The sequence below is a fragment of the Ochlerotatus camptorhynchus genome, unplaced genomic scaffold (assembly GCF_037179485.1).
Source record: "Ochlerotatus camptorhynchus isolate MF236.1 unplaced genomic scaffold, CSIRO-AGI_Acam_v1.1 ptg000330l, whole genome shotgun sequence".
NCBI classification, from domain to species: Eukaryota; Metazoa; Arthropoda; class Insecta; order Diptera; family Culicidae; genus Ochlerotatus; species Ochlerotatus camptorhynchus.
In genome coordinates, this window is record NW_027040818.1 from 12,038,486 (window position 1) to 12,062,823 (window position 24,338).

Consider the following 24,338-nt stretch of genomic DNA (forward strand, 5'->3'; position numbering starts at 1 on the left):
AGGTACAACGCCAACTTTCAAACGGTGCGGAACATCCTTGCCATGGAAGGATACCGGCACATGAAGCAGAATTCCGTGGCCAAAAAGCGTGCAAGGCTCTTGTACGACCGTGTTTTGACGAAACACAAGGGCTGCACCTTGATCGATGACGAAAAATACGTCAAACTCGATTTTAAGCAGCTTCCCGGTCAAAAGTTTTACATCGCGACTGGACGTGGGGATGTGCCGGGAAGATTCAAGTTCGTGCTTGCCGACAAGTTCGCGAATAAGGCCATGATTTGGTAAGCGATTTGCATTTGTGGCCTGAAAACGGAACCATTCGTCACATCCTCGACGATGACATCCCAAGTTTACATCGAAGAATGCCTGAAAAAGCGTGTATTGTCGTTCATCCGCAAGCATAGGGGCAAAGTCATCTTTTGGCCCGATTTGGCCTGCTGCCACTACTCCAAGGGGGTTCTGGAGTGGTATGCTGCCAACAAGATCGCTTTTGTCCCCAAGCTAATGAATCATACGAATTGACTGGAATTTCGACCAATCGAAAAGTACTGGGCAATTTCAAAGGGCAACTTCGACGAAATGCGGGCAAAATGGAAGAAATGCTCTAATTCCGTGTCTATTTCCACTGTGTGGGCACTGATGGGATCCATCAAGAGGAAGGTTTGAAGTTTTAATAAAAGTACTGTAAAGCAACCATGGAACTTAGCTTAACTTTTACTGAACTTTAACATATAAACTTAACTTAGCTTTAACTTCAACTTAACGTAAGCATAACTTTAGCTCAACTTGGACTTAATTTTAACACATCAAGAACTTCCAAGTGAAGTGTCAAGAAATTTCTTGACACTCTCAGATGATTCAAGAATTTCTAAAAACTTCCAAGAACTGAAGTTTCCCTGTAGTTCCCTGGAAATAAATTTTACATAATTAAAACTCAAGTTTATCCTAGGTTTTACATAACTTTATCTTAACTTTAGCATTTTTTACATATCTTAAACTTAATTTTGAGTTAACTTTAACTACACCTTCAATAAGCTTTTACATAATTTGAAATTATTTTTTACTTAGCTTGAGTTTAACTTTAACTAAACTTTTATTTAATGTTGCTAGAGTTTAACTTATTAATTTTACTTAACTTGTAATTAACTTAAGCATAACTTTATTAAAAAGAACTAACCTTTTTCTTAGCTTTAACATAATTTTATCATAACTTTAACTTAACTTAAAATATCATTAACTTAATTTTAACTAAACTTTAACCATACTTCAACTAAACCTTCGCTTAACTTACAATAAACTATAAATCAATTTTAAATTAACTTGATTTTATCTTTAACTAATTAACTTAGCTGTAACTTTAGCTAAACATAAGTTTAACTAAACGTTATCTAAAACTTAACTTAATTTTAACTAAACAAGCACTTCCAAGAGGTGTCAAGTTTCAAGAAGTTTCAAGAACATCCAAAAACTCAAAAAAAAAATCCAAGTAGAACCTCCAAAGGTTTCCCTGAAGTTCTCTGAAATTAACTTTAACATACAAACTTAGATTTTTTTGCCAAGATGGGCACCACCGAGCAGCTCGGAATTTTATTTTGCTGGATCTCAGTGAAAAACTTGCCCAGATTCAGCTAACAAATGGAAATTTTGCCAATCTCTGCAAAAGAATCTATTCTAAGTATTCTTTAACTTAACTTTAACATATCTTTAGCTTAACTTTAACTAAACTTTATCTCATCAACTTAAAATAACTTTAAGTATAACTTATCTTGAACAACATTTTAATTTAACTTTATCATAACTTTAACATGTTATTAACTTTAACATATCATTAACTTCAACATATCATTTACTTTTACAAAACTTTTAAATTATCTTGAGTTTATCTTTATTAACAATATAACTTTTACTAGTTAACTAATTTAACTTAACTTTAACTAACCTGTATCTTATTAACTTAACATAACTTTCAGTTTAACTTAACTTCAACTTATCTTTTACTGAACGTTAACACAATTTTAAATTAATTTTATCATAAGTTTTACTTAACTTTAACATATCATTAACTTTCGCAAAGGGCCTGGGTTCAATCCCAGTCGGCGTCGCCGGGATTTTCTGAGGCATCAAATCTCTGAACACGCCTTCCTTCGGAAGGGAAGTAAAGGCGTTGGTCCCCGGTCCATGAGAAATTTACTCTGCATATCGAGTAGCAAGACCTACTTCCTGCTGCCTTAAGAAAAGTCCTATGCGTTCTGATGATGTCTGTCTTACTTCAGAGTGATTTTACAAACAGAGTGATTCTACAAACTTTCACCAATTTCCTGTAAACTTCAGAGAGGCTATGCATAGTGCAGAGATTTCAATTTCTGGCCTATTCTGCGTTGTGTGAGATGTGAGGTGACTCACTGTTCTGATGAAGTAACATTTCACCTCAACCTTAGACATGATTCAAATATCACTAGATTAAACTTAAAATTAGAAAAAATCGGAGAAGCTCTCAGAAATTTTTGACGTTCGAAGAATTTCTCTGAAGTTCACAAAACAACTCTACAGTACGCTAAATTACTTTAGAGTTTACAAAACTTTCTTGAAGATCACAGAACTAATAACGATTAATCCCTGAATGATCTGGTAACTTCAAGCGAAGTTCTCTGATCTTAAAAGGAAGCTCTCTGAACATCGAGCGAAGTTCTCTGAACTTCAGACGAAGTTCTCTGAGCTTCATGCAAATTTATTTCAGGCGAAATTCTCTTGACTTCAGGCGCAATTCTCTGAACTTCATGCAAAGTTCTCTGAACTTCTGGTAAAATTCTCATAAGTTCAGACGCAATTCTCTGAACTTCAAGCGAAATTCTGTAAACTTCAGGCAAATGCTCTGAACTTAAACGGTAGTTCACAGAAGCACACAGTCCACATAAAAGATCACAGAACGCATAATTTCCGAAAAAAGGTTAACAGAACTTCCATCGAAAACTTTACAGCCCGTAAAAAAGAGAACCATAGAGGCACAATGAAATGTATTGTAACCATACAATAGTAATAAATCATATTGTCTACAACGATAAAATAACCACAGCATGTATTGTTTTCACAATAGAATCTGTGGTAAATGGGGAAATCTACAATAGAACAAGGGGGTTGTTATGTATCTTAACCATAGGAAAAATCACTTTTTCCCGAACAAAGATGGGCCATTTACCATTAATTGTATTGTTGTTCAATTGTTGAAAATTCTTACTATATAGGACGTATTGTAAATCTATTGTAACAGCAATATGTTAAAATTTCTTGTACAATAGACGTACAATAAGATCTATTTTTGGCAATAGATTTTGATGTAATTGTATTTTATGCTATGGTAATTGTATGGTAATTTTTTTCCGGGAGATCTGACATGAAGTTCAGAGTATTAAAAAAACACTAAGGTCCAGAGAACTTCTCTGAAGTTCGCAATCAAAGTTCCCTGAAGTTTGACGGAAAGAATTTCCGACGAGAGGTTCAGAGAACTTCTATCGAGAAGTTTAGAGATCTTCCGACGTGCAGTTCAGAAAACTTCTGATCAAAAGTACAGAGATTTTCCGACTAAAAGCTCTGGGAACTTCAGACGAAACGTTCAGAGATTTTCCAAAGGGATGTTGCGAGAAGTTCGCAGAACTTCATTTAAGTTCTCTGAAGTATAACTGATGTAAGAACTCAGCACTCGGCAACTACCTACTCGGAGATCAAACATACAGCACCCGGTCGACTCAGAGCAAGCTCCGGAGCACCCAGGGTCGGCTAGCTACCGGATAATCAGAGGGTTTCGCGATACAAAAATGAAGAACTTTCACTTTTCTTTAAATGCATTTATTCGTCACTTTCTGTATTATGTGCGTGTTGTTCTGTGTTCATAATTTCGTGTAATATGCGTCGTGTAGCCTATTCGCATTGTTTACTGTACCGGTACATACCGCTGCTGCCGTTGATGGTGAATCGGGATGGCCGACACAGTGACTCCTGTCCTACTGTGCGGCCGGAACTCTCGCCAGATTGGCGAAGCGAGCGGATGACGGGCCAGCGGGCGATGCTGGACGGTGGGATGGCAGGCGTCGTCCTTCGTTGGTCAAGCCGAGAAGGGAAAACTCCAATGGGATTATGGCCTACGTTTGGCCAGATAATAGTATTTAGTCCTTGACAATTCTAGATAGAGCTGGAATTAGGGCGTAACAGCTTTTGAAAACAATGACTTCTCTCGATGATTTCTCGGAAGTCATGGCTCTCCCTAGCAAATCAACATCACCATCAACATCTCCTACCCGATGGATATGTTGGTTTGTGTAGGCATGCCTTGAATTCCGAGAAATCAACAAGAGAAGTTATTGTTTACAAAGGCTGTTACGCCCTAATTCCAGCTCTATCTAGAATTAGGCTCGGAAACTGTTTCCAATTTCACGAGCCGGCCGTGTGCTGACCGATGACCTTTTTAAGGTCCAACATAAAAGAGGTCCTGAATGTGAAATTTCCCTAGCATACGCTAGCTGCTGCTACGGTGTAGGTGGGGAGGGGGGTCCTGGTTCTCGTTCAAAAGTACCAACCACTGCACTTAGCTAATTAAAATGCGTCTTAGCACACGGACGCCTGATATTAAAAGAGGCCGATTTTGGGCAATGGCCGTTCTTTCTCCCAATTTTCCTTCATCTAGTCATCCTAGTTTTGTATGGTTGTTTGTAGCTCTATGGTGGACATAACGTAACGGCACAACATTTTCACAGCGGTACAGAACCCTATCACTTCTGTGGTATGCTACTGTTCTTGCACAAGAAACGTGAAGGTTGTGAATATATAACATACATGACAAAAACCTATGAACTTGTGACCAAACGGTTACAGAAGTTCCGACGAGAAGTTCATAGAACTTCCGACGAGACGTTCAAATGTTCGTCAGACGAGAAGGTCAGAGAACTTCCGAAAAGAAGTTTAGAGAACTACCAAAAAGAAGTTCAGAGAACTTCCAAAAAGAATTTCAGTGAACTTCCGAGGAGAATTTAACTGATCTTCCGACAAGAATTTCAGAGAACTGTCAAGGAGAGCATCAGAGAATTTCCGAGGAGTGGTTCAGAGAGCTTGCGAGGAGAAGATCAAAGAACTTCCGGCAAGAAGTTCAAAGATCATTCGAGGAGATATTCAGCGAACATCCGAGGAGAAGTTCAGAGCAATTCCGACGAGAAGTGTTTGTTCGAGGAGAACATCCGGCGAAAAATTCAGAGAACTCCACAAAAATTCACAGAATCTCCGATGAGAAATCCAGCGTACAGAGAACTTCCGACGAGAAATTCTGAGAACTACTACTGAAATCGGAATATTAAAGATATATCCGAGATTAAAAGTGAGGCTAATACGGCATGGTGCTTAGCAAAATCAGGGATAATCTGAGATTGGCGTATTATCCTCCATTGAGTTTACCGCTATAGAAGTCTTATGGGTTTACTTTGCTATTGCTTGTGCCGATTCCGAATGTCTTATAGGATAATTCCGCAGGCCTTACGAGTTCGATAGGATTAAACAGGGTTGAGTATAAAGCTGGGTTTAGACAGGACAAGTCAATTGATCAAGTCAGTTGAATTCAACTAACTTGAACGCGAATTGAACGTTTAAACCATGGACCCAAAGGGTAAGGACCTCCTTCACGCGATTTTTTTTTTTGTTCACCAAGCTGTTTTTTTTTAGTGTACCTGGTGCACCCGGTACTAGAGCAAAAGACAGCAATTTGTACCAGAACAGGTGTCAAATTGAGGTGTGTCATATCCCTTAGCACGTTTCTTTTAGTTTCGCCATTTTGAGATTTGAACTCGTGACTTTGGCGTGAGAGGCATGGATGCTAACAAAAAAAAAGCGGAACTAGTTAAAATAGTTAATTATCTAATCTAGTAGTTCATTAGTTCCAGGGCCCTTGAACATCATATATTTGGATTGTCCCAGGAGGATTGTTCGAAGAACGATTGTACCCACGAAGATTGTTCGAATAAGGATTGTCCGCAGGAAGATTGTTCAAAGGAGGATTGTCCACAGGAAGTTTGCTCGGGAGAAGGTTGTTCGAAGGATTGTTCGGAGGAGGATTGTCCGCAAAAAGATTGTTCGGGAGAAGATTGTACGAAGGAGAATTGTCCGCAGGAAGATTGTTCGGAGGAGGATTGTTCGAAGGAGGATTATCAGCAGGATTGTCCGCAGGAATATTGTCCGCTACCGACGAGTCGAGGAGAAAGATTATCCGGAGGAAGAGGATTGTCCGCGGGAGGATTGTTCGAAAGAGGATTGTCCGCAGGAAGATTGTCGACAGGAAGATTGTTTGGAGGAGGATTGTCCGCAGGAGGATTGTTCGAAGGAGGATTGTCAGCAGGAAAATTGCTCAGAAGAAGATTGTCCACAGGACGATTGTCCGCAGGAAGATAGTTCAGAAGAGGATTGTCCGTAGGAGGATTGTCCACAGGAAGATTGTTCGAAAGAGGGTTGTCCGCAGAAGGATTGTTCGAAAGAGGATTGTCCGCACGAAGATTATTTGGAGGAAGAGAATTGTCCGCAGCAGTGATGGAAAAGTTCATCAAAGTTCCCTATGACTCGCGAACTTTTCCCTTGGTGAACTTCGTGAAATATCGCGAACTTTTCCAACACTGGTCCGCAGGAAGATTGATCAGAGGAAGATTGTCCACTGGACGATTGTCCGCAGGAAGATAGTTCCAGGAAAGATCTTCAGAGACAATCAATGACGTTCAAGGAAAACGTTGGGGAACGACACTCATCCTGATGCATGTTGCTTCAAAAAAGATATGGCAACACTGTGACGGCATGCGAGCGGAATTGAAAGAATTTTCGGAATAGACAGAAGGATCAACAGGGATATTCAGGGTATACTGAAAAATAGACAAAAAATCGAATAAGGATGTCTGGAGAAAAAAAGTTCTGACTGATGTTCTGGAAATATAAGCAGAATTTTATGGATAAATTTGATGGGGATACAGGATGCATCCGAATGTATCGTTCCCCCAGAGTTCCGGATAATCTTTTTCCTCCACGTACTCCTTGACTCGTCTGTAGCAGACAATTCTACTTCAAACAATCCTCATGCGGACAATCCTCCTTTGAACAATCTTCCCGCGGACAATCATCTGACTGGCGGGATCTGGTCCATTCGGTCCTCGCTACACAAGAATCGTACCTGGGTCCGCCTTGCATGATTTCTAGTTGGACCCCCAACAATTAAGTGATAAAACTGATTCCATTTTGATCAACATCAACAAAGACATTAACCCTAGCTCTGAAGTTCAGGTTAGGAAAAAAGTTAGGTTTATTCAAAACGTCAGCTATTGTTGGTAAACAAACCGACAGCATTGTTGACAGCATTCCCCCATGCACTCAAAAATATAACTACCCACAAATCTAAAAAACCTACTACTGCGTGCACTTCCATTCTATTACCGAGAACCATGATTTTTCGATAAATTCCTTCCACGCTATTGGTCCTGACCTTTGGGTCCATGGTTTAAACCATGCCATTCAACTGACTTAATCAACTCACTTGAATTGAAAAAAAAAATGAACCAGGCTCAACTTTTCAAGCCAATTGAATTCAACTGTGTTGATCATTTGACTTGCCTAGTCTAAACCCAGCTTAAGAGAGGAACGGATCCAAAACATACTACCTTGGCAACCTATGTGCAACACTGCCAATGTAATCAAGATAACTCTGGCTTTGACAGTTCGTTTAGCTCCACTACAAGCCAGTCCGTTCCTCTCTTATAGCGAATTCGTTTATTATTCGGTTCCAACCAAAGGGGGGAGGTGGCTGTCAAATACGAACAATCGTCGCCTACCTCGCATAACTGGTTCCAAACGTAAACAAGCCATAAGAAACCTACAGCGTTTGTTTACATTTGGAACCAGTTTCATACAAGAATGATCAGTAGGCTGATTTGACAGCACGTCCCCCCCCCCAGGTTCCAATCTGGATCGTGTATCAAGATTGGGTCCGCTTGTTTGTTTTTAAAACTTAGCTCAGGTTGAGGTTCGCACTGACAAAAAGTTCGGTTTCGCATTGATAAACGAATTCGCTATTATACTAGGATCATGATCCTCTACCTTTTCGATCGGTCTCAAAGATTTCGGATCAACTTCAGAGGGCTTTAGTGTCTAATTCGAGGATCTTATAGATCATCTAAAAAAGCTTGCATCGATCTGAAGCCTACAGGATAACCCGCATAAACGCGAACCATAACTTACCGAAAATGGTTAAAAATTGTTTATAATCCCTGCTAAACTTTAACTGAAATGGTTATGGAACTTTACATGAACTTTTGTGTGATAAAGTTTAAACCTTATGTATTATGGTTCTTTGGAAGTGAACCTGGGTAATGGGTTGTTAAGAACCATTACCCTTCAAAATAGTTGTTTTCTCCATACATTTTCGGAGAGAGGACTATATTAGAACCTTTTTACTTGTGGTTTGAGAACTTTAATGGTAATGGTTATGATATGATATGGTGGAATATATCGCGGATTGGTAATCAGTAATTTACATTCGCGATATATTCCACATAAAGTTGATGGATGTTACAAAACCATCCATGGGCCTTACTGACTACCATAACCATTACCATAAAATTTCTCAAACTATAAGTAAAAGGTTTCTAATACAGTTTTCTTTCCGAAAATGTATGGAGAAAACAAGAATTTGCAATGGTAATGGCTCTTAACAATCCATTATTTGTAAGGTTCACTTCCAAAAAACCGTAATAAATAAGGTTAAAACTTTATCACACAAATGTAAAGTTCCACAACCATTTCAGTTAAAGTTTAGCAGGGATTATAAACAATTTTTAACCATTTTTGGTAAGGTCAAGTAATGGTTCGCATTTATGCGGGAGTCTAGAGAGAGTCTAGGATACAAGAGGATCGGACTGGCTGGTTTTGAGCCTAACGAACTGTCAAAGCCAGAGCCAATCGAGCGGTACCTATCTTGATTATGTTGGCAGTGTTGCTAGAAACCACTTAGGCATAGGTTTTCAAGTCAACTTGACTTGAATCCACTTTCTTACCCTATACTCATACTAGATAAGTCTTTAGCCTTTATGGGTTAAATCCTGTGAGATAACAAACAAGAAATTAATTGTATAGTTTGTCGCTCTTGCTAAGATTTTTTTTTTTTTGCATTCGAATTTAACTCTAAATTGGCGTTTCCGCGTTGAGCGTTTTTGTCTAAAATGAATTAAGATAATTGACCATTGCTGTTAAGCCTTTAGCGTTTTCATTGCTGATTTTTAGTTAGCCTTCCGCATTACTATTAACCATTTCTTGTAACGTTTTACGGTTATTCGATCATTAATTCAATCCAAAACCGTATATTGAAGATTACCATTACTATTAAAGTTCTCAAACCATATGAATAATGGGTTTATTGAACTTCTCGTGTTAGCGTTCTCTTATCAGAAATGCGTTGTTTTGATCGTAGGCGTAGGGTAATTATACTTGTTCAAATTTAAACTGAATTCAGCTAATTTGATTAGAGTACCGTTCAAATTTCCGGGATCTACGGTTTTTCATAAATCCTATTCAACTTGTTCTACACAATGAACCCAGTATGAAAACCGTATTCAATTCAATTTCATGTACCCACCAGCTAGGGATTAGCCTATGTTGCAAATGATTGCATCTTCACCTGGCACCTTGTTCGAATGAAGAATGGACGTATTTGAACAAACACCCGATAAAAATCGCACAATCTCCGTATGAATCGGACCTGTTTGAGCTGGTTTCTTCAGCCCAGCTGCAGCAGCAGCAGCATCAGCAGCTCTATGATTATCTCTATCTCGCCCAGTTCTTTCGCATTCTGCCTTTTGTTATGCACTCATGAAGAGGAAGCCTCCTTCTCCTCCTCCAATTGCGCGCCGTCAAACAGAGCTTCATAGCGAGACGATGACGGATCATAAGAGGCGTGTTCCTTCAGCAGAAGCGATGGAGTTATCGCCACGGTTTCGAAAATCCACTACTGTCAAATTTATCATCTGAATTAATTTATATTATTCGTACCTGACACCTCACCAGCGACCAGCGACGACGTCGACCGGTGAGCATTCAAGCCTAGCCTAGATCCATCACAGAAGGCTGATGCTGGCGATGGATGATTATGATTGCAAAGTAGACCATGAATGACTCCGGTTCGGGTGGACTTTGAAAGCGCACTCTTGCTCGCTCACACAACGGATTAGTTTCAGGAGAAAAAAAATAATACACAAAGCAGACAGCGACGGAAAGCAGAACGAAACATGCAGAACCGCAAGATCAATGCTTGGATCGGGCTTAAGACAAACATGACAGATCGCTTTAATGAACGGGGAACACTTTAATGCGTACGATTTTAACGCTCTATCGAGTTTGGAGATCAAAATAATGCGCAAGATTTGAATACTCAACAAGGTTCTAGTTAAAAAAAAACGGGAAAAAAAGTTTGCCGACGCATTTTAATAATCAAAACAAGTGGCCCTGTCAATCAAATGGCTACACTCTAAAATCAATGTCATCTTGCCTACTGTCAAAACTTATCTCTCAAGTTGAAAATTTTAAAATTTTACAAACATACACAGTCAATGTCAGATGCAAGAATCGAAAAACCCGAACCACACCAAACAACAAAAACAATAATCCGCTCATGTTTCGCAGAAGCACAAACCGTGTGAGCAGAAACGTCAAAAGTCGTCGGCCTTTTGTTCGCAGCAGCACATGACGAAGAATGCGTAAGCCCGAACAAAAGCGTCGCTCACGACGCTTCGCTTCCCGTGAGTGAGGTTAAAGAAAGAAAAAAATCTTCTGTTAAGCAAATAATAACCTAAGTAGCTTAAATTTGGACCCTCGAGAAGAAAAATGACGATTCAGAAGTCTGTTTTTTTTTTCTTTTCTCACAAAAGTGGGAGACAGGAAGCAGCAGCAGCAGCCAGACGAGGGGAATCAGAAGCGCGCGGTGTCACAATAAAGACTAACAACATTATTATCACACGTTCGGTTCTCTCAATTTATAATCTGCCTTTTCCCGCATCGCGTCAAAACGACATCCTTATCTCCGTGGTACGTCAAATTTCGGGGCTGTGGACGGAAACGTGCTCATTTACCATTATATTTCACCGAAAAAAAAACAAGAAACAAGATAACCGTGAGCTGCTTATAGCCATCTCTACTCCGGGCTGTTCTGTTTCGACCTCCATTTACACGGCTGAATAACAGATTGTAGATAAGTTCACCCTGAATGTCTCCCCCCATTTTTTTTTTTCAAGGGGTGATTAATTATTGGGCACGATTATGACGATTAGTTTCCCATAAAAGACGATTGTTGCCGTCAGTGTGTGAGTGTGTGTGTGGGAGGGGAAGTTAGTTGGTGGTAAAAAACGTATCAAGTTTCCAAACTATTGCTTTCCCTGCGACAACAACCGCCCGTTCAGGTGAGATTGAACTGATGATGAAACTTGAGAAATGACATGGGCGAGGTGGGCAAGAATTTGAACGGTTATGATTTATTGAACGGTTCTCATTTGACGTTTGAGTGCGCTCGCATAGCCAGTGGCAACTAGATTGATGTAATTGTGTCAGTTGACATTTGTTTCAACCGCTCGGTCAGTATAGTAGGTTGCGTTGAATGGCGACGATGGTCGATCGTCAACAACGATGACGACTGACTGCGACAGGCTTCTCTCGCCCGGTTGCAAATCAAGTTTAATTAACAACAATTGAGACTGATAAGTCGTGCTAATCCAGTGGATCCAGCAATGTCAAATGACACGACGACCTATCACAAGTATGTTGTATTAGTTTGACCTACATTGAAATGCCTTCATATTCCTGGAGGACGTTTCGAATCTCGAGCTCCAATTAACTCACATTCACATTTCAAAACAGCCTGTTTTTATGGACTTCGGATCCGATTGTCGAGTGCCTACTAATAATCACAACCGTCGGACCCTGTCACGGTAGCCATGTTCTACAACAGCCAGTCTCTACTAAGACTCTCGAATCGTGCACCAGCCAGCCAGAGCCTTGCGGAGTCAATAAATAAATAATGGCGAAAGGGTGTGGCCACCTCGATTACTACAACTCCACGTTGAACGATTCACTTTAGTACTTACTGGACCCCGCAGATTTAGCTATAGGAAAAATAGAAACGTTCGACTTTAATTTTCTCTCGGCGCAAGATTAATTACCGGTGCACCACACAGACCGACGCCCCGTGCATGTTGGCACACAATCCTCTCCAAGGGAGAACGGTCCAGTCCCGATCCGGCGGAGAAGGCCAACCATTTGAAATTCAATCTGCGCGCACCCCGTTCTCTTTTTATCTATGTTGGCAAATCTCCTGCTGCAGTTTTTTCGTTATTAAAATAAATATAATCATGCACCAGTTGCAGCACACCAGTTGCTCTCCGGGGCAGAGTCTTGCCCTGTATCAGAGCAGTGATAATTAAACAAAAACTTGCTGCTGCTGCTGCTGATGCTGCAATTCCCGAAGAACTAGATCGACCGGGTTCGATATGGGTAGCAGGGCAGGAACCAGGAGCCAGCAGCACGGCAAGTGCTTATCACGATCGGAAAGCCAATCGGTCCGACATGTATGTGCATAAAGTACGCATAAATTTAAGCTTTACGTTCTCGGTATGCTCTTTATCGGGATGAATCTCGCTTGCCCGAGATACCAAGAGATGGTCCAGTAGCTGTCCGGTAGCCGAACGACGAACGTCCATTCCTCTGCGGGATTCCCGGCCAGGCCATTCTCCGGTTCGGTTTTTGCTTTGCTTTTATTATTATGTGAAGTTTAACTTTTTGCACGATCTTATGTTTATTGATGTGGACTAATTAGTGGCGCAGAACTTGTCCGATTCGATAAGCGATAGATAAGCGAGCTGGAACGGCGGGACCGCGTGAGCGGTTCGGGATTGAAATTCAAATCAGGTTGTGCGAGGATTCTTCTTTTTTTTTGTGATTTGGATTTGTTGTTTACCTGCGTTGTTTGGAACTGAGGAAGGTTACAAGTGGATAAAGAAACATGAAGCTTTATATGCCAACAAATGCATTCAGTTGTATATTGTGCCCAGGAAAGTCGAGAAAGTTTCCAACACGAAACATTACCTCGAACGGTCCGGGAATCGAATCCATCGCCTTCGTGCCTTTACGGACTAGGCTATCAGAGGCTCTCTATTTTCCGTTCCACATGGTTTATTCAACGTAAATCTTCAAGTCGGTTTCCTGTATTTCCATCGACATTTAGAGATGGGCAAATTATTTATTTTCACTGACCGCTTCCGAGTCGTACTGTACTGTAACAGTTCACCGAAAAGATCTGATTCTTTGGAACAGTTCTTCCGTTCTTCCAGAAACAGATTTATCCAGCTCTCCACGGTATGAATAAATGTATCCTTCACTGTGCTTTTTGGCATTAATTTGCGCCAACTTTTTTCTCAGTGTGCCTCCCATGTGCCGCAGCTGTACCGGCAGTTCCAAGAGTCCCAACAAACAATCGTCTATTAAAGAAACGAATTCTTGACGATTTTATTCAACTGCATGCTTAATAATACTTGCATTATTTTTAATAATAACTTCTGTTCAAGCTTTGTACACACAAATCTGGAGAATTTATTCAACCTCAACATATTGAACTATTGGGTGTTGTATAAGGTATGTCAAGAAGCTTTTATTCGATTTATATTAGCTATAACAGAGTTTTTATACAATAAGATTTTTGATAATTCAGCGTTTATTAGACATCACTGCTTCCTTAAAACAGTGATTCTCTGTATACGCTTGATTCTCATGTGAAGTAACGTTTAAATAGACATTATTATACATTTATTAAACGATTATTCAACTGTGGAAAATTAACTCGAAAAAAAGCGAGCCGAGGGGCAGGGATGGATGTTAGTTCTTCTTTAGTAGTGATTGTTTTCATTATTTCTGACGTGGCACTTAGCACACAGATATTATAAAATGAACTACATACATATATACATGTCGCTGCATGGGATTCTAATCATGGACTTTCCGATCACCAGCCGTTTGCCTTGTCATCTGAGCCATCCTAGAATTCATCATAAGAGCAGCTTAATAATCAATAAAAGCTTGCTTGAAAGTGAATACCTATCAGCACTCCCAATCGCAACTCTAGCTCCTTCAAGGCCCTGTTGGAATGATTAATTCATTCATCCTTGTTCTACATGAGACCAATGTTACCTATTCACATCTCCAATTCCAAGGAAAGGATGCTCGGTTATTTTTTAAAGTAGATCAATGCATTCATTGTCTTGAGTCATGTGCTCGTTGATTACTATTTAAATTAATTAGACGTAGACACACATGAAAAAGGTTGAGCTTGGGATTGAACTCACGACCTTCTATTTGGAAAGCGGAAACGGTAACCACTACTCTACTGATTTCGTCTTGTTATTAGACGGAACCAGTGTTGTGGAATAATGAATCTAATATGTCGTTTATAAAGCATTTACAAGGCATGCGATTAAAACATGAACGCATAGTGGTATAAGAGTCAATATATTGACTGTATTCACTTTTATTCAGCAATATTGTAAAGCAATACAATGAAATCTAATAATGGAGCTAGAAAACATTTATTAGACGTCAATTGAAAACAGTCGAATTAAAGCGTCAATGTATGTGCAAATTACACTTATTCAGCTTGTTATTAGATCAGACTTCTGGCTTTGAATTGTGAAGGCAGTTAACGTTTTTACAGCTTTTAATACGAAAATTAATCAGATCATACCAAAAGTGGAATATATGTGCATCTATCGATCTCAATGAGCTTTTTTCAGCACATAATTCGACTACTCGTTTTATTCAGCATTGTACACTGTAATACAGCTTTTATTCAACATATATGCTTATTTCTGACTCTGAATTGTTTGTTGGGGTGCTGTCATTGGACTGACTTTGTTTGCATTTGAATAATGGTTTTATTGGCAACCCGGTTAATTTGACAGTATAAATGTTTTGTTTTGAAGGGACAGTAGTGGTGACGATCCAGAGGTACCCAAGCTGATACCGGACTGGTTCAACTGGATGATCCCACCGAGAAGGTGACCGAGGTCTTCCGACCACTGCAGCTGCTTAGCAAAGACAACATCAAAACGCATCTGGAATCTACAGCCGCTGTTGAGGTGGCCAAGGTCATGTACCAACTGGATGTAAAGGAACGGAATGAAGTGGCTATATTGCTTAATCGACGGTGACATTGAAGAATGCAACGAAAGCGTTCCGCTACTAAAGGCTGGCTTCTTCAGTGGTGTCACTGAGGATCAGGTGGATGCATTCAAAAAGTGTTCTGCAAAAATTTATTTCTGCTGGCGATTGTTTTCACCGATTTCGCCACCACCTACTGTGTTACCTGACTTTTAACGAAGTTCGTCTAATTTTACATTGCAAATGCTATGCAAAATTGAACGAGTCATACATACGAGTCATCGGGGTACTCGTATACAACGTATATTCCTTATAAGTCAAGTAACACAGTAGCCTGGGTTTACAATCCCACAGCCACATTAAAATAAATGCCAATTTACAGCCCGAAACACTACAGAGTACCTAAAGGGTGATACGGTCAAAATTTGGTCAAGGGAAAACGCGTGTAAATCGGTGAAATCGTTTATTTAAAAAATCAAATTAAATTTCTTTTTCAAGTTCAATTAGTATAAAATTCAGGAAAAATATTCAGTTAGGCTTCCGCTTTTCCAAATCCGAATTGCCGGGCCTTACGCTTGACCCCTGCCATCAGATTTTGTACAGCCACCTTGTCCACCTTCTTCGCCGCAGAAAGCCAGTTTGCCTTGAACTGCTGCTCGCCCTTAGCAGTTTTTTTGGTCTTCTTTAGGTTCCGCTTGACAATAGCCCAGTATTTCTCAATTGGGCGGAGCTCTGGCGTGTTGGGAGGGTTCTTGTCCTTGGGAACCACCTGCACGTTGTTGGAGGCGTACCACTCCATGGCCTTTTTACCGTAATGGCAAGATGCCAAATCCGGTCAAAACAGTATGGAACAACCGTGTTTCTTCAGGAAAGGCAGCAGACGTTTAATCAAACACTCTTTCACGTAAATTTCTTGGTTGACAGTCCCGGAAGCTATGAAAATGCTGCTTTTCAAGCCACAGGTACAGATGGCTTGCCAAACCAGATATTTCTTTGCGAACTTTGACAGTTTCATGTGCTTGAAAACATCTGCTACCTTTCCCCTTCCTTTTGCCGTATAAAACTCCTGTCCCGGAAGCTGCTTGTAGTCGGCTTTGACGTAGGTTTCGTCGTCCATTACCACGCAGTCAAACTTCGTCAGCATCGTCGTGTACAGCCTCCGGGATCGCGCTTTGGCCGTCGTATTTTGTTTATCATCGCGATTTGGAGTCACTACCTTCTTGTAAGTCGATAGTCCGGCTCGTTTTTTGGCTCGATGCACGGTTGTAGACGATACACCCAGCTTATTTGCGGCATCTCGGAGAGAGAGGTTAGGGTTTCGCTTGAAACTACCGGCAACTCTCTTTGTTGTCTCAGCGGCTTCCGGTTTTCGATTTCCCCCCGATCCAGACTTCCTGGCTGTCGACAAACGTTCCCCAAACACTTTAATTACATTTGTAACGGTTGATTTGGCAACTTTTAGCGATTTTGCCAACTTTGCGTGCGAGTAGCTCGGATTTTCGCGATGCGCGAGCAAAATTTTGATACGCTGCTCTTCTTGCTTGGACGGCATTTTGACAACTGAAGAGTGAATTCCAAAATCAAAATAGGAGCAACATTCTACACACACACACCTTCAAAATGAGGGGTGTTCAGGTTTTTTAAATGCAAAATTGAAAGAAATACGTCAAGTTTATATTGACCAAATTTTGACCGTATCACCCTTTATGTAGTGAAGGGCCGTTTCTCTTCCTGCAGTGAAACGGAAGCAATTTTGATGTTTTTTTTTCATATCACATCTGGTGCTTCTAAGAAGTAGGGTTTGATTGATTATGACCAGGGTCCACCAAAGTCACTTTCATTCAAGGGGTTGATCACTTTTTACAGTGTGCCAAAATAAGCTTGGGCACACCTAGGCACTGTTTGTCAGCCATGGTTACATTTTTTTTCTGATTACTGGCAACGTTGAACTTTTTCTGCGCCGTGTGCATGTGTTAACATTTGTTAGTGATGTTGCCACAATATAATCAATTTTTTTTTTTTTCAAACAACTGTGAATCTCCACCGTGTCCGGCGGAGGCTATCGCGGCCGCTGCCGACATTGGGTTGCCAGGTACTGGTGCTATGTCCTTGCCCATGTTTTCGATGTTCTCGTTGCTTTACGCACCTTTCATCGTCTTGGACGAGTAGAAGCACAGCTTCATAATGAACGGGAATTTTGTGCCTTTGTGATCGATCGCGCTGTGGTTGCACTTCATGATGGCGTACACCGCTCGGGAACTCGACCAATCCGGAGGAGGAACGTTCCGATTTCAGCGGAAACATTCGCACTTGCGACGGGTGGCAGCCCTTGGTCAGCCAGCTTCAGATCCTCGGACATACCGGTTGGGGAATTGAAGAAGTGGAGAATCTTGCTCGGGAAAGGAAGCGATTGTTCTTGGAGGCGGTGTAGTCCTTGAATCTGATCGAATTGTACGGCAGGGTGTAGGGGTTGGTGGACTCTGACAAGTAGTTCTGCTTGGAAAATGCAATCTGAATTTTGCTACCATCATTTCCGATTGGAATGTTGTTCAAGTGCTGGATGCTCTTTGGTCTTCAGGAACTTTATCCTGACAACATTTCCGTACGGGCAGAACCGATTGAACAGCTTATCTATGATGGCTGTGTTGTTATTGAGTACGTAGACCATCATCACTGCGCCCTGTTGCTGTGCCGGTTGAATGGAAGTTGGCTGCTCCGTTTCGGGTCAGCGGTGCGTCCTTCATCAGTCCAACGTGGGTTGGATTCCAGTTTTCCGACGGATGAAACCCGGGCGGTGAAAAATTCGGTGCAAATCCGTTTCCTCCGCCGGCTCCCAGAAGGGCTGGTTTAGGACCATGGTTGACTAAAGATTTACGGTCGTTGTACGGGGTGGGCCTTCTGCCGAAGATGGTAGGATCGTGTAGCAACGGGGCTCGTCCGTTGCAGGCATCCTTGGAGACAGCTGCTTCCAATGTGTAGTTCCAACATTGAGTTTCTCTGGCTTGACATAGTCGATCTTCAGTGTGCAGCAACCGGAGTAGATGTCACAGCCATCGTGTGCTCTGGTGGCGGATTCAATGCTGTCAAACTCAACCGTAGCTTGGACTCCATTCTTCTTGAATTTCTTGATACGTTGCACTTGTCCGTTGAGTGAGCAGATGGTGTGTAGAACGTCCACTGTAATAGGATACACTGGATTAATGATGCTGAACAGCAGGATAAAGTTGGGCCGGGTTGCTACCTCGCGCTTTCGCCGAGGCTCATCTGTTACGTTGATGTTGTTGTTGTTCCGGCTGTTAAGCGGAATCGTCTCGATCATCTCCTGGCCGGTACAGAAGCGCTTGTTGTGCGGCCCGTCCTGGCCACCGCCAGCACCGTTTCCGTTGAACACCATGATCAATGAAATTGAGCTTTGTTCACTAGCACACACGGGCAAGCAAAGAGGAGGGAAAGGTTGAGAAACACCGACACTAACCGATAATAACCGCAGGTCGGGCCGGGTGGTTTGTTTACCCATCAATATGGGTACATTTTAATCGGGGTAACGTCTAGAGGCCGGAAATCGATGATCGACGACTTTTTGAAATCCAAGATGGTGGGATGTACTGACGCCGACCGATAGGGGTATTTTTGGAATCCTGCCCTGGAAGCTGTTTGAAATCTATCTTGACGTGCAAAATATTGATGGTTTCCTGCTCTAGCTTGAACGCCATTTTTATAACTGAAGATCAACTGTCAAAATCAAAATAGAGGCATCATTCAGCACCCACACACTTAGAAATGAAGAGTAGTTAGGTTTTTCCAATGCTCGATTAAAAGAAACGCGTCAAGTTTAAGTTGACCAAATTTTGATCGTAACACCCTTTAGGTACTTTAGGTTACATTACAGGAGTCATGCATGGTTCATGCACTGATTTACTTTGATTACCAGCTTAACACTGTGGGGTGGCAACCGGGGTGTGATATGATGTCGCGTTTTTTAGTCCAATAAACCATGCTCTGACGAAACAGTAATACCATAGAGGTAACTCTAAAACTAGTAGGTCCCGAAGAAACGTGCCTAACTTTTTGGCTCAGCTCTGGCACTATCTTCGGTCCCAAGCTAATCGATACATCCCTCCAAATATAGGAAAATCCAATAATCCCTCATTTTATCTGTCAAACATTCATAGCGAATCAAAACAATCATTGTGAAGTGCTAGAAATTTTACTACAATGGGGTACGTTAATCGATTTACTTGGGACCAATAGGCTAGTCAAGTAGTGAGCCAATTAAAAATCGTTAGTTTCCACCGGTTGGTAATACCATAGAGGTAATACTAAAAACAACATCATCAGAGTCATGTGGGCACGGACACTCCTGCCCCTGAACTTGTGACGGGATGCAGCTGAAGAAGAGCATACCAATTTGACACTTGAGAAAATGTTCAAGCAGTTTTCCATTGACTTGAAAAATAACTGCGATTGAGTCCGCAGTACACAGCTCGGAGCAGGTGCAACAACCCTATTTTTATAATGAACCATCTATTTAGTACGTCACGCTGTAAGGGAAGGAAGGAGGTTTAAAGCAAAGCATTAGTTACAAATCTAGAGCAACATGTGAACAGGGTATATTTTTAAATGTAAGCAATGGCTTTAAACTGGGTGAAGAAACGGATACAAATCTTGCAGTGCATCAATATGAAAAAAGTTCACCTCGAATAATTTCTATTTATGAAGCGATGTAGTGAGCATCGTCGTCTTCGCATTTCAAGCTTATTGCATATCGCATATTAGCTTATTGCGTGCTCTCAACTTAGTGTTCTAGATGCACTTCCACAGTTATTAATTGAGAGCTTTCGATGCCTGTACCATTTTTGCATTGATATGATTGTGTGGCAAGTCCAATCATACTTCTATGCCCAGGGAAGTCGAGAAATTTTCCAACCCGAAAAATTCCTAGACCGGACCGGGAATCGAACCCAGCCACCTCCAGCATGGTCTTGCTTTGTAGCTGCGCCTTTACCGACTGAGCTAAGAGAAGCCCCCATGTAGTGAGCATGTAAGCCTCATTATTTTTTGGCAACATCAAAATCATTTCTCTAAACTTTTTCATCAACAAATGGTGCATTATGCTTCTGCCACAAACAAACAAACGTAACCCTTCATTCAGGATAATCGTCCAGGCATTTAACGATTGATTTGAATATCATCATTTCCGCGAACTGCTCACCCGATGGCATCAGATGGCATCGGATGACTTTGACGTTTCTATATATTCTGTTTACCTAATGAGCAAGCTTGTTTTCCACGAGAATCTCGAGAAATATCGTTACTGATGTCCTATTTATTGAAGTACAATGTTTTCAAGAAAAACTTATTCAAAGAGTTACGTCTGTTTGTCTGTTCTTCTACCTTTTCTTTCGTGAATTTTCGATCGGATTCAAATTATCAAATATACTACATTAACAATATAGTTCACTCTTCGAATTCCCAGCTCACCTCACCTATCATCAGAAAAGGCAACCAACCTGCATTTGGCCTGCCATTCGAGGGGTGAGTGAGTTGCAATTGTGACACATATGAAAATGGCTTTCTATTACATTAATTATAATCATTGAATCATCAATCATTGAACAATCGGGAATACGAAATTGATTGTTTAAACAAGTTTTGTTTTAAAATTGACTGTGCCTTAAAGATTCCTCGTTATATTTATAGAATACACACAGACAAACAGACGTACCGCTTCATTCTGGATCATCGTTTGCGCATTTAACGATTGGTTTGAATGTTATCGTTTCCGCGAACTACTCGCCGCAGCGCTGGCATCGGTTCACTTTGACGTTTCTATATATTCAGTGTTTCTTGGATGCAACATTGTTTGCGAATCAGCGAGGAATATTGGTTTTATGAGGGTTCTGTAGACCATGATTTAGACTTGTAGAATGCTATAAAACCTCTATAAAGCTTGCAATGTTACTTGGGATGTTTGGTGGTACTATGTTTTGAAGATAATGTTATTCAAAGAATTTCGTCTGTTTGTCTGTGGAATACATTAGTTAACTTTTCTGACACAAAAGCGCCCTTGTTTTCTGAAAATCGTGTTTCTGGAAAACGTCGATTGTTTGCAGAATAACACTCATTCAGGAAAACTGACATCAGCATATGGTAGAGGAAGTTTGCTCTATCAGCTGGTGTAGTTATATCATAGAGGTAACTCTAAGACCACTGGGTCCCGAAGAAAATCATTATTATTTTTGTCTCACTCAGTACCAGAACAACGGTCCCAAGCAGTCCCAAGCTATTTCACTCACCCCTGCATGTTCTGCATGAATCCACACACCCCTGATGTTATCTGTCAAACTTTCATACCGAATCAAAACAAACATAGTGTAGTAATAGAATTTCAACTAGAATAGGGTACTTTAATCGTTTGCTTGGGACCAATAGGCTACTAAAGTGGTGAGCCAATTTAAAATCGTTAGTTTCGTATTGATTGTTGGTTATATTGCGTGGGTGTGTTGTGATACGTGAGCAATCAACGTTTAAAATCAGTGTTTACATTTCACACATACGGCCTTTCACATGTTGCGCGAGAAATAACCGGCTGGCACATGGCTGAAAGACCTGAACATATACTAATGTTATTGATAGAAATGAACTGCATAAACTTCAATCCACAATATTTGAACTTTTTCTCTAAACCTATTTTTTTCTCTTCTTCTCTTTTCAGGTAAGTGAACTCGGCTCTATTCTACTTGAAATTTCAACCGGCTGTCGGTAGGCATGACGTTGTCTAATAGTTTCATATAGTTTCTACATCTGAATTGAGTTGAATTTCAATACATTCGTGATTGGAAGTACACAAATCTACATTGAACGATCGTGGAAAACCAAAATTTAGTCGACTTGTGAATACTGCCTTATGAACCATCCAAAAATGACGTATGGTTTTCCTTTATTTTAACGTCGGTCTGACGTAGCATATGTATGACCAATTTTGAAACCATCTTCCTTCTTATAGCACTTGTTTCTATACACTCGGTTTTATGAAGGCTCTGAAGAGGTTTATAAGGCTTAAGGGTCACATTATTTAACCTGGATCTCGTTGTGGCAAAGTGACAGCTAAAGCTATTATCTAACTGTCAGATTTACGTCAACGCAACGCAAAAGGATCTAATGTGGGTGGCCCTTTAGAATGGACTTGGATACTATAACAAAATCAGTAATGTAATCAATAATCTGATAAAATGAACACATAACAGGCCTTCATATGACGAGCTGACAAATCCAATGGTCAACTGATCAACAAGCCAGGAATGAAATAACCATAGACAAACAGACATAACTCTTTTGGCAAAGTCGCCTTGCCCTCCACAATGCGGCCAACGGATGGCGATAGCTTTTCATGAACGATGTTTCACAATCAAACATATTCACAGCCTGCTTTTGTTTGTGAAAAAACCATATGACTAACCGTCCTCTTTCCGTAACGCATGCAGAACCTGCAATTATTCAGCAAAATCTCAACTTTACCAACCAATTAAACCAATTCTTTACATTTTAATTGGAGGCCCCATTCCCAAGAATTGATTTCGCAACTGTCACGTACCATCGTTTAGTCGTTGTTCTACCTGTATTTTATTGGAATGCAAACCGCGTCATCGTCACCCAGCGAGCGCTCCGATGGGGCTATCCAAATCAGTCCACACTGAAAAGAAAAACAGTTAGCCTTTCACATACGGACTGACCGCCATCGTGACAGCAACACACATGAGACCGACCTCGTGGAAAAAAGTAATTAGTTCGGCCCTGTGCGATGCAATTACCACACGTGTTTTGACGGATGGTCAAGGGTGGCCGACGCCGACCTAACCTCCTGTTATTCCAAGCCATGGCGTGAAAGTATCCACCGCGGGAATGCAGATGGCTTCGCTTGTTTGTTTTGATTTCCGCACAGCTCGACGTCGCTCGACGCCAACGATGATGTTGGGTTGACGGACCCCGAGAAAAGACCCCAATCAGAGGAGAAACGTGCAGAGGTACATGCATGCATGCATGCAACTGTTGCAGTTCTATCTGTTCAGCCCTTCCGTCCATCCGTCCGCGCTGCTGCGGTCCAAGTGGACAAGGAAGAAGGTAAACAACGGACCCCGATCAAGTATTTTTCTTTTTATCAAATGATTGGGGTCAACTTGGCGCTGCAGCGTGGAGAGACCTCAAAAGGAAGGCAGCAACAGATGATTAAATGATTGCAATTTTGTCGATAATGATAGAGCAGTTGCATGGACAAGCGAAAGTGGCCGATGATGGTTGGTTTCGACGAGAAGGAGAACCGTCCGCCGAAGGACCTTGTTATTGATCACATGGTTCATCGGTGTCGCGTCGCGGGTGAATATGGGTTAGCGAAAGCTTGATTACGGGGTCCCGACGAGACCTACGCATACGACGGACCCCCTCTGGTTCGAGGAACGAGCTATTTCGGCTGTTGAAGGTGATTTCAGTTTCACCGGAATCTAACAGTATGTACAAAGATTGCAAGATTTTAATCCGCTTAAGCCGATAAGATTTAAAAACCCACTTGGGAAGAGTTGTTCAATCGCACTAATTACCGCTCCTCACGCAATAAAATGCCGCGATACCATCACCATCATCCGGTCCGGTTTATCGAAGACGACGCACTGTGTGCGATAAGCGCCGCAATCGCTGCGAAACGACGATGAACGACGAACGACTGGTGGCGGATTACCAATGCAGATCATGGTGCATCGATAACAGGTTGTCGCTTGCGTTGATCACGCACGACAAGTCGTAAAATGCGAACAACAAGTCCGATAATTAACGATCGGTAGCAATGCGAACTGAGAATAACGATCGCGCTTATGTTAATCACCTGGCCTCACTGCCCGGATCGTTGATCTGCTCTGCTTGGATGCGACCCATTAAAATGAGACCTGATTCCCATCAAATGGAGTAATCGTACTAGATTGCTGGTAATAAGGTCCGGGATCGAACCCACAACTGTCAATGAGCAAAAACCAACCGATCAAGCCGGGGGTGGTGCTGACCGCCGAATAGTGTGATTGACACTTTGGATTATCCAACCCAAGGGGCAGCGCATGTAAAGCCGTCCGGTGTTCGCGCAGCTGCCATTG

At 41.3% G+C, this 24,338-nt stretch overlaps 2 protein-coding genes across 2 annotated transcripts in view; one reads left to right on the forward strand and one right to left on the reverse strand.

The window, feature by feature from the left end:
* Window positions 1-24,338, forward strand: part of fng (Fringe glycosyltransferase) — a 380,064-nt gene that overhangs the window by 299,503 nt on the left and 56,223 nt on the right. The window lies entirely within an intron of this gene.
* Window positions 2,207-24,338, reverse strand: part of LOC135708448 (transcription factor grauzone-like) — a 404,988-nt gene continuing 382,856 nt past the window's right edge. Inside the window, exon 2 of the mRNA XM_065230565.1 lies at window positions 2,207-2,216. The gene's annotated coding sequence lies outside the window, so the exon portion shown is untranslated. The remainder of the gene's footprint in view (window positions 2,217-24,338) is intronic.